We start from the raw sequence: 15317 nt of genomic DNA on the forward strand, positions 1-15317 counted from the left end.
ACCTTGTATCCATAGAATAAATCTCACTTGATCAGATGGTATAGTGTTTTTAATGTATTGCTGAATTCAGTTTGCAAATATTTTTGTTGATGATTTTAGCATCCATGTTCATCAGGAATATTGGCTTATAATTGCTTTCCTTTATAGATTATTTTTTTTATTATATAGAATTTTATTTAAAAAAAAAACTTTATTTTCACACAATACATTTCACATTAAATATTCTCACAGTGGGAAAAATAACAATTTATTATTTAAAGTTTTATATTTGTGGATATTATTTTGGGACAAGTAAAATAAACACAGTCGAAGAGTTAAGTCTCAGTTTGGAACATGTAATATTTTTATACCTCTACAGGGGTACCTCTTCCCTGCATGGAACTTCTCTATATTCAGAAGTTCTCTAGGCTCTTTTTACCAGGATTTAGAAATTAGTAATGTGAAATATCAGCATTTTCTGACTTTGAAGTTTCCCAAAGACATATAACCATCAGTGACTTGTATCAACTAAACAAAGGGGGAAAGTTTTCAAACATAAAGTGCTGCATAAGTTTCTGCTGTTCTTTACTTACGAATTAGTAGCTTTTCCTCTCTCTATAACTCCTAGGGCAAATATAGAAGTTTTATTAGGTATTGATAGTAATAGACCTGAATTCCCTTTAAGAGTTTGGTAAATTAAAATGTGAAAGCTCATATATAATGTTTAGTTTACATTGTGAGTCTTGAGAAGCTGGAGGACAACCTCATTCACTCGCCAAAATGTGAAACTCTGTCTCACAATTTCTTGGATACAATTCCTCTCAAACCTTTTCCTCACAGATTAAATTCCACAACTAGCCAGGTAATTCGGAGAAGTTTATCTCACCAGTGGACTAATCTGTTATTTCCTCCTTATTGTGAGATGAGTGGCATGACAGAGCAGAGGCAAAGAAGTGTACAATAAATTTTCAAGGTATTAAGTCAAGAAGGTCAGAGCTTCTATAGCATGGCAACAGTTTTTCAGATGCCCACATCATGATAGTTGAAATACATAGCCCAGCAAAGGTGAAAGCTGAAAGTGCCAAGAGGCCTGCCTTGACCGCTTTCTGCAATGCATCCTTTTGAACATAGTAACAACTTGTCCAAGGCCCCAGTGACTATGGAGAGAGAGGACTGCAGCCAGGGAGTAGTCCGTCGCAGAGGAAGCATTCAAATACGCAGCTGGAAGTAGGCCCAGGAGCAAAACACTGACAACCCTCTCACCAGTCCAGTGGAGAGACCAGGCTTGGAACCAGAATGGCGGCTGGGTGACAGGTTAATGTGCTGTATTCCACACCATCTTGGGGTAGGTTGGCTCTGGAGAAATTCCAAGATTTGAGCAAGTCTGACCACGGGGGTCCTGAGGAAGAGAGCTTGGCTTCCTCTGGCACCGCAGAGGACACTCAGCCTCCACACATCCGCCATCTCGCTCCTGAAGGTTCAAGGTCATCCCTCCTTTGTAGTAGTAGATTCTTTATCTGGTTTTGGAATTAGGATAATTCTAACTTTGTAAAATAACCTTGGAAGTCTTCCCTCTTCTTGAATATTTGGAATACTTTGAGAAGGGTAAGTGTTAGTTGTTCTTTGACTATTTGGCAAAATTCACCTGTGAAGCCATACAGTACAGAACTTTTGTTTGTTGAAAAATTTTAAGTTAATATTTCAATTTTATTGCTTGTAATTTGTTAAGATTTTGTGATTCTTTCTGATTTTGTTTTGGGATATTGTATGTTCCCAAAAATGTATGCATTTTTTTGCAGATTGTACAATATGTTGGCACACAGGTATTTGTAATATTTTCTTACTATTAGTTGTATTTATGTGGTGTCAGTTGTTAATTCTCTTCTTTTATTTCTGCTGTTATTTATTTGGATCCTTTCTATTTTTTTTCTTGATAGGTCTGGTTAAATGTTTGTTACTCTGGTTTATCTTTTCAAAGAACTAGCTCTTGGTTTCTTTGACCTTTTGTATTTTTTAAAAATCTATTTCATTTATTTCTGCTCTGATGTTTATTATATCCTTTCTTCCACTCACTTTAGGCTTTGCTTGGTGTTCTTTATCTAGTACATTTACTGGTAAGTGTAAAGTTAGATATTCTACCAGTCTTGGTAGAATGACTATATAGAAGGTTTCCTATGGGCCCCAGTGGTGCAGTCTCCTGGATCACCTGATCTGGGTACTCCAGGAATGTCCCTTGTGTGGGTTATGTGAACCCTCCTCTTGTAATTAAGTCTTTATTGCTATTGTCTTTTTCATGCCTAGGATCAATCCTCAAGATGGCTGACTGGGAGGATTGACCCATACCTCAATGTACAAGCTGCTCTGCAGGTTCTGACAACCAAAGCAGTTTCTGGGGCCTGCTGAGATCTTCCTTTGGCTATGCCACTGTTGAAGCTAATTGGATCCTGATCTGTTGTCTGAAGCTGACCACTGGGTGTGTCTGTTCAGAGACAGTTTGGGAGGGACTCTGGTATAGGTCAATGCCTGATGCTGCATGTGACATACCCTGGGTGATGTGCTTGGAGCTACAAAACTATTCATAGTTTTGGGCTGCCTCTGCTGGGTCTTGATGTGTCTGGAAGGACCAACCAGTGCACCAAGTCTTGTTTCTGCCAGCACCTAGCACAGGGGGCAGGTCAGCAAATATCACAAAGCACCCAAAAATCAACAGATGAGTGGATAAAACAAAACAAAACAAAACAAAACTGTGGTACATTTACCAGGTGTACCGGTTAATAATGTGGATTTTTTTCAATAGATGGAGTTACACATATTTTGATATATATGCTATTTGATATGTATGCTATTTTTTTTTGTATTGACAGCAAGCTTCAAAACTTCATATGTCAAATTTTCTGAAGGTGTTAAAATCGTAGTTTTTTTTTATGTTTAAAAATGTCAAATTTCATGCCAGAAAAAAGCATTTGTGGGAAGTTTTAATTCATTACTTTATTTTGAAGAAAAAGTTCGTTTTATACTTCAGGAAGCTTATCTTGAACATGCTCCATCTCAAGATACTTGTGAATGCTGGTTTAAATGCTTTAAAAGTGATGGTTTCAATGTGAAAGACAAAGAACGTCCAGGTCAACCAAAAAAGTTTGAAGACCAACAATTACAAGCATTATTGGATGAAGATGCATGTCAAACTCAAAAACAACTTGCAGAAAGATTAAACGTTTCTCAGCAAACAATTTCTGATCATTTACAAGCAATGAGAAAGATTTTAAAGGAAGGAAAAGGGTGCCACATCAACTGAATGAAAGACAAAAGGAAAACGGAAAAGTCATCAGTAAAATGTTGCTTCAGCAGCACGAAAGAAAGTCTGTTTTTGCATCAAATTGTGACTGGTGATGAAAATTTGGTTTTATTGTGAGAATATCAAATGCACAAAATCATGGGTTGATCCAGGTCAACCATCAACATCTACTGCAAGGCCAAATCACTTTGGAAAGAAGAAAATGCTCTGCATTTGGTGGAATCAGGAAGGTGCAGTGTATTATGAGCTTCTAAAACCAGGTGAAACCATTAACCCTTTGCACTCGCTTGCTTTTTTCACGATTCCTTTATTCTACTGATAACTGTGTCGAGTCACACTAGACATCCAAGTGCAAAAGGTTAATACTGATGGCTACTGACAACAAATAATCAATTTGAACCACGCTTTGATCGTAAAACGACCAGAATAGGCCAGAAGACACGGCAAAGTAATTTTGCTTCATGATAATGCACCATCAAACACTTCAAAACCAGTTAAAGACACGCTAAAAGATCTTGCCTGGGAAGTATTAACCTACCCGCCATATTCACCAGACCTTGCTCCTTCAGATTATCACTTATTCGGATCGATGGCACACGCACTTTCTGAGCAGCATTTGAAAACGTACGAAGAAGTGGAAAATTGGGTCTCTGAATTGTTTGCCTCAAAACAAGAAAAGTTCTATTGTGACAGTATTTATAAATTATCTAAAATATGGGGGAAATATGTAGCTAGCGATAGACATTACTTTGAATAAAGCACTTTTGATGTTTCTCTTGAAATTATTGTGTATTCTTTGATTACAAAATCAGCATTATTAACTGGTACACCTGGTACATCATGCAATACTATGCAGCAGTAAAAAAGAAGGAACTCTTGTCATTTGCAACAGCATAGATGGACCTAAAGAGTATTATGCTAAGCAAAATAAGCCAGGCAGAGAAAGGTAAATATCACATGATCTCACTCAATGAAAAATCGAATGAAAAAATAAAATGAAATCGAATGAAAAAATCGAATAAAATGAAATCGAATGAAATCGAATGAAAAAATAAACAGATGAACAAAGTAGATCTAGAGACATAGAACCATGAACAGACTGATGAATTTCAGAGGGAAGATGGGGGTGAGGGGTAGAGATTGACTGGGGAACTTATATGCATATATGCATAGCCCAAGGACACAGACAATAGTGTGGCAAAGGCTTGGCGGGGGGACAGGTGGGGGAAGATAGGGTCAATTGGCAAAAAAAAGTAGACATCTGTAATACTTTCAATGATAACGATTAATTTAAAAAATAATATATTCTCCTACACTTTAAAATTTATTTGTGAATATTTGAAAGGAGATTTTAATTTTTATTCATAGGGAAAATTCTGAGGTGTTTTATAATTTAGTGCAAAACTCCCACAAATGATTAAAAAAGCAAAAAAAAAACATTTTGTGGATAAATGAACTTAGTGACAATTGTCTTAAATATACAATTTATTTTTACATAAACAGCATTTTGTCTTGGCTAGTCTACTAACAAAGTGCCTATCTTTCTTTGTTAATTTTCTTCCAAGGAAAAATTGACCTGTTATTTTAAATTTAAGTGTGTGTCATAAAATAGACTTATCAAATAGTTTTAGTAGCTGAATATGCTAGAAAAGCAAGATTAGGCTATGAGGGGTTATCAATTAATTTCATGACAAATGCAGAATGGCCAATTCATTAAAACTCCTGTGGAGTATTTATAAAATCATAACTGTTATCCTAAATTAAAATCATTACAAGTTTAGGAGGTACCAACATTTAGAGGACAATTGAAGGTTTTCCAATCTTCTTTTCAGACATGATGGGGGCATAACACAGGTAAGACTATCAGCAGTCAAGAAAATGCAGTTTCTCAGTTTTAGATTCTCAGTACATGAAAGGTGTTTTGTACTGAAAGAACTGACATACAAGTGTCATATAGTTACACCAGTATATAAAGGGCACCTAAAGAATGTCAATTTTTTTCTCAAAAACAGTTAATAAATTAACAATATAAATTTAGGGCTTCAGAGAGAAAATATATATATATCCCAATAGCTGAAAAATATGATTTCTCTACTTTCTTTCCCTGAAACTCATGTCTATGATATTGTTTAAAAAAACTATACATTATTTACCTTTTTTATTAGGCACAAATTCTGTCAGAGTGATATGTACAGTTTACTAGCCATCCTATTAGAGTCAACATCTAAAAAAAAAAGCTGAGTAAGATCCAAGATAGCTGCTGATGGGACTGCAGGCTGCTAGCTAGTGTGAGAGTGAACGAATGAAAGGAGAGTGTGTGGACATATGGGGAGTGTCAGTATTTGTGAGTGAGAGACAGCTATACTCCAAGGTACTGTTGGGGACTGGCGGAACAGCCACCTGTGACTGGGAAGCCTCTACTCTGGCTGAAATCTCTTCCAGAGCAGCTGGCTGTGCCTCAGAGGCCACACCATCTTGAAAGGGAGACGGCTGTGATCAGAGACTGACTGTGATTGGAACCCCAGACTTACCTTCAACATAGGAAATCTTGGATGCCTCCTGGAACCTTACAACCACAACGCCCAGGAAACAGTTACCTCAGCTGCGAATCCACAAACACCAGAACTCCAACCTCCCTGACCACAGGCACCTGGGAAGTCTGCTCAGAGTGAGAAAAATGCATGAATTCGCGAATGGGCCCTGCACCTTCTCACAGAGCAGAAGGAACAGCTGAATCAAAGAGCACCAACTCGGAACTGGTAAATTAAACACAGCTGGCATCACCTAAAGAAAGTCAACACAAGAAAGAGAAAGAGAGCTACATAACCAGAAATCCTGAGAGGAGCAATCATGGGGAGACAAAGAAACAGCTCGCATACCAAAGAAAAGGATGCATCACCAGAAAAGGAAGTAAATGAAATGGAGACAAGCAATATGACAGATAAATAATTCAGAGCAATGGTCATAAGGTCGCTGAAAAGGATGGAAGACAAATTCAACAATATGGGTAAGAACCAAGATGAAATGAAGAAGAACCAAGAAGAAATGAAAACTGACATTGATGCAATAAAGAACTCAATAGAAAGCATCAACAGTAGACTAGAATAAGCAGAGGACTGCATCAGTGAGCTAGAAGACAAGGTAGAAAAAAATACACAAGCAGAGCAGCATCTAGAAAAAAAAAAACTTAAAAAACAGGAGGAGTGCCTAAGGGAACTTTGGGACAACATGAAATGAAACAACATCTGCATAATAGGGACACCAGAAAGAGTGGAAACTGTGCAAGGAATAGAAAACCTTTTTGAAGAAATAATGACAGAAAAATTCCCTGATATGGGGAAGGAAAAAACTCACACAAGTCCAAAAAGCTCACAGAATCCTAAACAAGGTGAACCCCAAAAGATCGACACCAAGACACATTATAATTAAATTGGCAAAGACCAATTTCAAAGTAAGAATCTTAAAAGCAGCCAGAGAGAGACAGAAGGTTACCTACAAAGGATCCCTCATCAGACTAGTGACTGACTTCTCAACCGAAACACATCAGGCCAGAAGGGAATGGAATGAAATATACAAAGTAGTACAAAGCAAGGGTTTGAATCCAACAATACTGTAACCAAGAAGGCTATCAATAAAAATTGAGGGTGAAATCAGGAGCTTCACAGAAAAAAAGGACTAAGTGAGTTTACTAACACCAAACCAGCAATGCAAGAAATGCTAAAAGATCTGCTATAAAAAGAAGAAATAGAAAGGGAAGAAAGAACACAGGCATAAGGAATAAAAATGGCGACAAACAAGTACCTATCAAAAATAAATTTAAATGTAAATGGATTAAATACCCCAATCAAAAGACATAGGGTAGCTGAATGGATAAGAAAACATGACCTATATATCTTCTGTCTACAGGAAACCAAGCTTAGAACAAAGGACTCAAACAGACTGATGGTGAAGGGATGGAAAAGGTTTCTCAGGCGAATGGAAATGAAAAAAGAAAAAAAAGCTGGGGTAGCAATACTTATATCCGACAAATTAGACCTCAAAGTGAAGGCCATAACAAGAGTTAAGGAAGGCCACTTCATAATACTAAAGGGAACAGTTCAACAAGAAGATATAACTCTGGTAAACATATATGCACCCATTACAGGAGCACCAAGATACATAAAAAAAAAAAAAATTCTGGAGGATATCAAGGGAAAGATTGACAGCAATACAGTCATAGTAGGGGACTTTATTACCACACTCACCCCACCAGACAAATCCTATAAACAAAAAAATCAGCAAAGAAACATCAATCCTAAATGACTCACTAGATCAGATGGAATTAATTGACATCTTCAGAACATTCCACCCCAAAGTCACGGAATATACATTCTTCTCAAGTGCACATGGAACATTTTCAAAGATAGACCACATATTGGGGCACAGCAAAGTCTCTTCAAATTCAAGAATATAGAAATCATATCAAGCATCTTCTCAGATCACAATGGCATAAAACTAGAAATCAACTACAATAAAAACAATAAAAATAGCAAACACCTGAAGGCTAAATAACATGCTTTTAAACAATGATTGGGTTACCGAAGAGATCAAAGAAGAAATAAAAAGCATCATGGCAACAAACGACAATGAAAACACAACAATCCAAAAATCTATGTGACACAGCAAAAGCAGTCTTGAGAGGGAAGTTCATAGCTCTGCAGGCCTATCTCAAAAACAAGAAAAGATGGTAATAAATTATCTAACCATACAACTCAAAGAGTTAGAAAGAGAACAAGAAAACTCAGTGTAAGCAGAAGGAAGGAAATAATAAAGATCAGAGCAGAGATAAATGACATAGATACCAAAAAAACAATACAAAAGATTAACTAATCCAAGAGCTGATACTTTGGAAGGATAAACAAGATTGATGAACCTCTAGCCAGGCTCACCAAGAAGCAAAGAGAGCAGACCCAAATAAACAAAATTGAAATGAAAGAGGTGAAGTAACAACAGACCACCAGAAATACAAAGAATTGTGAAAAAATACTATGAACAACTCTATTCCAATGAAATGGACATCCTAGAAGAAATGGACATATTCCAAGAAAAATACAAGCTCCCAAAACTCAATCAAGAAGAATCAAAAAACCTGAATAGGCCATTAACTACCAAAGATATTGAAGCAGCGATTAAAAATCTTCTATCAAACAAAAGCCCTGTTCCAGATGGCTTTACAGGGGAGTTCTACCAAGCATTCAAAGAACTAAAACCTATCCTCCTTAGACTATTTCAAAAAATTCAAGAGGAAGGCATACTTCCAAGCTCTTTCTATGAAGCCAGAATTATCCTAATTCTAAAACCACATAAAGACACCACAAAAAAAAGAACGACAGGCCAGTATCCTTGATGAAAATAGATGCTAAAATCCTCAACAAAATTCTAGCCAATCGAATTCAGCATTACATTAGAAAGATCATACACCATGACCAAGTGTGATTTATTCCAGGGATGCAAGGCTGGTACAATATATGCAAATCAATAAATGTGATACATCACATAAGCAAACTGAGAGACAAATATCACATAATCATCTCAATCAATGCAGAAAAAGCATTTGACAAAATAGAATACCCTTTCTTGATAAAAACTCAGCAAAGTGGGAATCTAGGGATCATACCTCAACATAATAAAAGCCTTATACAACAAACATACAGCGAACATTATGCTCAATGGGCAAAAAACTAAACTCATTTCCCCTTAGAACAGGAATAAGACAGGTATGCCCATTTTCACCACTCCTGTTCGATATAGTAAGTGCTAGCCATAGCAATTAGACAAGAAGAAGAAATAAATGCATCCAAATGGGAAAAGAAGAAGTAAAACTGTCCTTATTTGCAGATGACATGATACTATACACAGAAAACCCCAAAGACTCCATCAAAAAACTACTGGACCTAATAAGTGAATTTGGCAAAGTAGCAGGATACAAAATTAACACCCAGAAATCTCTGGCCTTTTTATACACTCTTAATGAACTCACAGAAAGAGAAGCGGGAAAAAAATCCCATTTGCCATTGCACCAAAAAAATTAAGATACCTAGGAATAAATTTAACTAATGATGTAAAAAACCTGTACTCGGAAAACTACAGGACATTGAAAAAAGAGATAGAGGAAGACATGCACAAATGGAAGAATATACCATATTTATGGACTGGTAGAATCAACATCATTAAAATGTCCATACCACCCAAAGCAATCTATAAATTTAATGCAATCCCCATTAAAATATCAACGACATACTTCAAAGACCTAGAAAAAACTCCACAAATTCATCTGGAATTAAAAAAAGACCCTGAATAGCTGCAGCAATCTTGAGAAAGAAGGACAATGTAGGAGGGATCACAATACCAGATATCAAGCTATACTACAAAGCCACTGTTCTCAAAACTGCCTGGTAGTGGCACCAGAACAGACATATTGACCAGTGGAACAAAACAGAGAACCCAGAAATCAACCCAAGCCAGTATGCTCAATTAATATTTGACAAAGGAGGCAAGAACATACAATGGAGATAAGACAGGGTCTTCAATAAGTGGTGTTGGGAAAACTGGACAGATACTTGCAAAAAATGTCATCTGCAAATAAGGACAGTTTTACTTCTTTTTTTCCAATTTGGATGCCTTTTTTATACCAACTTACACCATACACAAAAAATAATCTCAAAATGGTTAAAGGACTTAAATGTAAGATGGGAAACCATAAAAATCTTAGAAGAAGTCATAGGCTGCAAAATAGCAGACATTTGTTGCAGCAATATCTTTACCGATACAGCTCCTAGGGCAATGGAAACTAAAGAGAAAATAAACAAATGGGACTGTATCAAAATAAAAAGCTTCTGCACAGCAAAAGAAACCATCAACAAAACAATAAGAATGCCCACTGCATGGGAGAACATATTTTCCAATGTTAACACCCATAAGGGTTTAATCTCCAACATTTACATGAAACTCATACAACTTAACAAAAGGAATAAAAACAATCCAATAAAAAAATGGGCAATGGACCTAAATAGATACTTTTTGAAAGAAGACAGAAAGAAGGCCATGAGACATATGAAAACATGCTCAGTCACTAATCATCCAAGAGATGCAAATCAAAATGACAATGTGGTACCATCTCACACCTGTCAGAATGGCTATCAACAACAAATCAACAAAGGACAAGTGCTGGAGAGGATGCGGAGAGAAAGGAATCCTCGTGCACTGCTGGTGGGAATGCAGACTGGTGCAGCCACTGTGGAAGACAGTATGGAGTTTCCTCAGAAAACTAAAAATGGAACTCCCATTTGACCCATTGATCACACTTCTAGGAATATATCCCAAGAAACTAGAAACACCAATCAGAAAGGATATGTGCACCCCTATGTTCATCGCAGCACAATTCAGCATAGCTAAGATTTGGAAACAGCATAAATGCCCATAAGCAGATGAATGAATTAGAAAACCGTGGTATATCTACACAATGGAATACTACACTGCTGTAAAAAAGAAGGAATTCTTACCATTTCCAACATAATGGATGAATCTGTAGAGCATTATGCTAAGTGAAATAAGCCAGTCAATGAAAGAAAAATACCACATGATCTCACTCATTTATGTATAATAAAGAACATTATAAACTTATGAACAAAAATAGATACAGAGGCAGAGCAGCATTGAACAGACTGTAAAACTACAGCAGGAAGTCTGGGAAAATTGGGGGTGGGGAGGTAAAAGATCAACTGAAGGACTTGTATGCACCCATATAAGCACAACCAATGGACACGAGACACTGGGTGTTAGGGGAGACTGGAGAAAGTCAATGGGAAAAAAAGGAGACATATGTACTAATCTTTGTAATACTTTAAGCAATAAAATAAAATTAAAAATAAAAGAAAAATCTGAGATTTCATCTGGATTGTAAGGGTGAGCAAGATATCAAAGAAGATATTGCCGAAACCGGTTTGGCTCAGTGGATAGAGCGTCGGCCTGCGGACTCAAGGGTCCCAGGTTTGATTCCGGTCAGGGGCATGTACCTTGGTTGCGGGCACATCCCCAGTAGGGGTTGTTGTGCAGGAGGCAGCTGATCGATGTCTCTCTCTCATCGATGTTTCTAACTCTCTATCCCTCTCTCTTCCTCTCTGTAAAAAATCAATAAAATATATTAAAAAAAAGAAGATATTGATAATTAAATCATTGATGGAGTCATTAACTTCACTTTGAGATATGTTATATATGAGGATTTTAGAGGAGTGATTCCCTAACTAGCTATTTAGGCTAACTGAGGATGATAATAACACTAACAACAATAGAAATCTGTGCCAATTTTGGGGAAAGGAGGAAAGTAAATGATTAGACATGTTTAGTTGAAGTATCAAGACATCGAAGTGGAGATATATTTTATGTAAGTAGAACTGTTTCATTGGAGACTAATGAGAGGGTTAGCAGTCATTTATATGAAAATGGGGTATTGAAATTGTAAGAATAGATACATTTTTCAAAGTTGAAAAGCGATAAATAGAAACTGGTGATTTCAATGAAAATGAAAAATAATCCCCTTTGAACTCATTGATGATCTTACTTTTCTACTGCATGTATGCATTCAGACATCACTGGTGGCCTTCTGCTTGTGATGCCATGAAAGCAGTTCAGGAAAATGTGTAGTAGTGGAGTGTTTACTTATTTTTATACAATGAGCTTCATATCATATTTTTGGAAACCAAAATAAAAGAAAATAAAGTACATCAGTGTTTGAAAATAGGAAATATGCCTCTGTTTAATATGACATTACTCCAGGTTACTATTAAGTACTTGAATTCATTATCTACTCTTTGATACTGACTAGTGTAAAAAAGGCAGATTCATAAGTTGACTATTTTCATCTATCATCATGATTTGCTTGAAACTTTTAAATGTTCCTGAATCAACATTCAGTTCAGCTTTGCTGACCTTCTAGAGCAATAAAGATTATGTGGATAAAAATTACCTGGGGGCATATATACTTCCTTAAAAATCAGCAGGAGGGCCAGAATCCGTGTTCATCCATCCTTTCTCAGCCCCAGGCAGACCAAGCCCAGCTTGCCATGCCTTAGGAACATGGCATCCTGGAGCAGGGGCACCCGCCTGGGCTGCAGGAGGCCGCTACAAAAGCGCCTATTAGGACCAGGATAAGTTGGCCCAGATCTGCTTCGGCAACATCTCCACAGCCAAAGCTATTGCTGATGCTATTAGAACAAGCCTTGGACCAAAAGGAATGGATAAAATGATTCAAGATGGAAAAACCGATGTGACCATTACAAATGATGGTGCCACCATTCTGAAACAAATGCAAGTGTAACATACAGCAGCCAGAATGCTGGTAGAGTTGTCTAAGGCACAAGATATAGAAGCAAGAAATGGCACTACACCTGTGGTCATCATTGCTGGCTCTCTCTTAGATTCCTGTACTAAGCTTCTTCAGAAAGGGATTCATCCAACTATCATTTCGGAATCATTCCAGAAGGCTTTGGAAAAGGTTACTGAAGTATTGGTTGACATGTCTCCACCTGTGGAACTGAGTAACAGAAAAACTTTGTTAAATAGTGCAGCCACTTCATTAAACTCAAAGGTTGTCTCTCAGTATTCAATTCTGCTTTCTCCAATGAGTGTAAAGGCAGTTATTAAAGTGATTGACCCAGCCACAGCTACTGGTGTATCTTGAAGATATTAAAATAGTTAAGAAACTTGGGACAATCCATGACTGTGAGTTGGTGGAATGGCTGGTTATCACTCAGAAGGTGGCAAATTCTGGTATAACCAGAGTCGAAAAGGCTAAAATTGGGCTTATTCAGTTTTGCTTATCTACTCCCAAAAACAGATATGGATAATCAGATAGTAGTTTCTGACTATGTCCAGATTGACCAAGTGCTTTGAGAGGAGAAAGCCAATAATCTAAACTTAGTGAAGCAAATTCAAACAAACAAACAAACAAACAAACAGGATGTAATGTTCTTCTCATACAAAAGTCTATTCTAAGAGATGCTCTAAGTGATCTTGCATTACATTTCCTAAACAAAATGAAGATTATGGTGGTTAAGGATATTGAAAGAGAAGATATTGAATTCATTTGTAAGATGATTGGAACCAAGCCAATTGCTCATATTGAACAGTTCACAGCTGAGTTAGCTGAGGAGGTCAATTTAAATGGTTCTGGCAAAGTGCTCAAGATTACAGGCTGTACAAGCCCTGGAAAAACAGTTACAGCTGTTGTTCGTGGTTCTAGCAAATTGGTTATTGAAGAAGCTGAGCACTCCATTCATGATGCCCTATGTGTCATTCTCTGTTTAGTGAAGAATAGAGCTCTTTTTGCAGGAGGTGGTGCTCCAGAAATACAGTTGGCTCTACGGTTAACTGAATATCCATGAACATTGAGTGGTATGGAATCCTACTGCATTCGTGCTTTTGCAGATGGTATGGAAGTAAATTCATCTACACTAGCTTAAAATGCTGGCACAAATCCCATTTCTACAGTAACAGAACTAAGAAACCGGCATGCCCAAGGAGAAAAAACTACAGGCATCAATGTCCAAAAGGGTGGTATTTGCAACATTTTGGAGGAACTGGTTGTCCAGCCTCTGTTGGTTACAGTTAGTGCACTGACTCTAGCAACTGAAACTGTCCAGAGCATCCTGGAAATTGATAATGTGGTAAACACTCAGTAATCTGGATAACACTGGCTGACTGGTACCATCATGGCCACTAATAGTGCGGCTGGAGTGGAAGATCACTGGTGTTTCTTGTTGTTTGGAATATTGTTTCCTTATGAATTCCTGGGCCTGGTCTTCCAGTTTGCATTTACTTGAAATTGTACTGACACAGTTTAATTAAAATATTAAAGTTTTGGTTTCAAAACAAATCAGCAGGAAACGCCATATACCAAAGTTTTATTTGGTACCATATAAGAATCCTGAAGCATGCTAGGGATATAAGATGGTGTACAGTGGAACTTTCCTTCTTTATATTTTTCACATTTCAGCATAGTAGTAAACTCCAAGATTATATAAGAAGTTTTAAATGATATTCAGTAGAAATTATGTAATTCTGTTAGGTTTTCCTGTGTTCAAAAGTGACACCTTAATCATCATAGATTATTATCTTACTTTTCATTTATTTTATTTTTAACCAGTGGTCTGGTTCACAGATTCGTGCACATTGAAATGAAATTAATTAGAAGGTGGCCAGCAGGGTGGGACTGGGCAAGATGGGCTGGACACCCCCTGGAGCCAACCTCCTGTGGTCCCTCCCCGGCCGGCCACACCTGGGGTGGCACCGGAGCTTAAAAGGCATCTGCGGAGTGAGCGCGGTCCCTCTGGCAGGTGGGTCACTCGGCCTGGCCTATGGGGATCGGGCTGAAACCAACAGTCTGACATCCCCTGAGGGGTCCGGAGTGCGAGAGGGCACTCTGTAAAGTTGCTGTCCTTTTTTTGTTGTGTTAATACTCACCTGAGGATATATTTTTCCATTGATTTTCAGGGAGAGTGGAAGAGAGAGGGAAAGACAGAGAGAAACACATTGATTGGTTGCCTCCTGCATGAGCCCTAACCAGGGCCTATGCCAGGGAGGAACCTGCAAACAAATCTAAGGTACTTGCCCTAGATTGAAACTGAACCCAGGAACCTTTGGTCCACAGACTGATGCTCTATCCACTGAGCAAAACTGGCTAAGGCCAGGTGTACCCATTTTTATTCCCGTTGACTACGTCTACCTCTTCTAGGCCCCCCCATGCTATCTTACCTAATAATAGACAAACATGTAAATTGACTGTACCTCCGCTATGCCACCAGCCAATCAGGAGTGATATGCAAATTAACTCAACAAAGATGGTGGTTAATTTGCATACACAGGCACCGAGTGATGGGGGTGGGATGCTTGCTTGCATTGTCACCATGGTGATGATGCAGGTGTTCTGCCCCATCCCGGTCTCTCAGGGCCTCTGGGCAGCATGGGAAGGCAGGGCCGGAGTGGAAAGAGGCATCTCCCAGAGCAG

The 15317-nt window shown here is 37.8% G+C and overlaps 2 pseudogenes; one reads left to right on the plus strand and one right to left on the minus strand.

The window, feature by feature from the left end:
* Positions 1-969: 969 nt before the first annotated feature.
* On the minus strand, positions 970-1443 carry LOC129149120 (succinate dehydrogenase [ubiquinone] cytochrome b small subunit, mitochondrial-like; annotated as a pseudogene).
* A 4834-nt stretch (positions 1444-6277) lies between these two features.
* LOC129148890 (T-complex protein 1 subunit delta-like) lies at positions 6278-14130 on the plus strand (annotated as a pseudogene).
* Positions 14131-15317: the final 1187 nt, after the last annotated feature.

Source organism: Eptesicus fuscus, chromosome 1 (assembly GCF_027574615.1).
Source record: "Eptesicus fuscus isolate TK198812 chromosome 1, DD_ASM_mEF_20220401, whole genome shotgun sequence".
Lineage (NCBI taxonomy): Eukaryota > Metazoa > Chordata > Mammalia > Chiroptera > Vespertilionidae > Eptesicus > Eptesicus fuscus.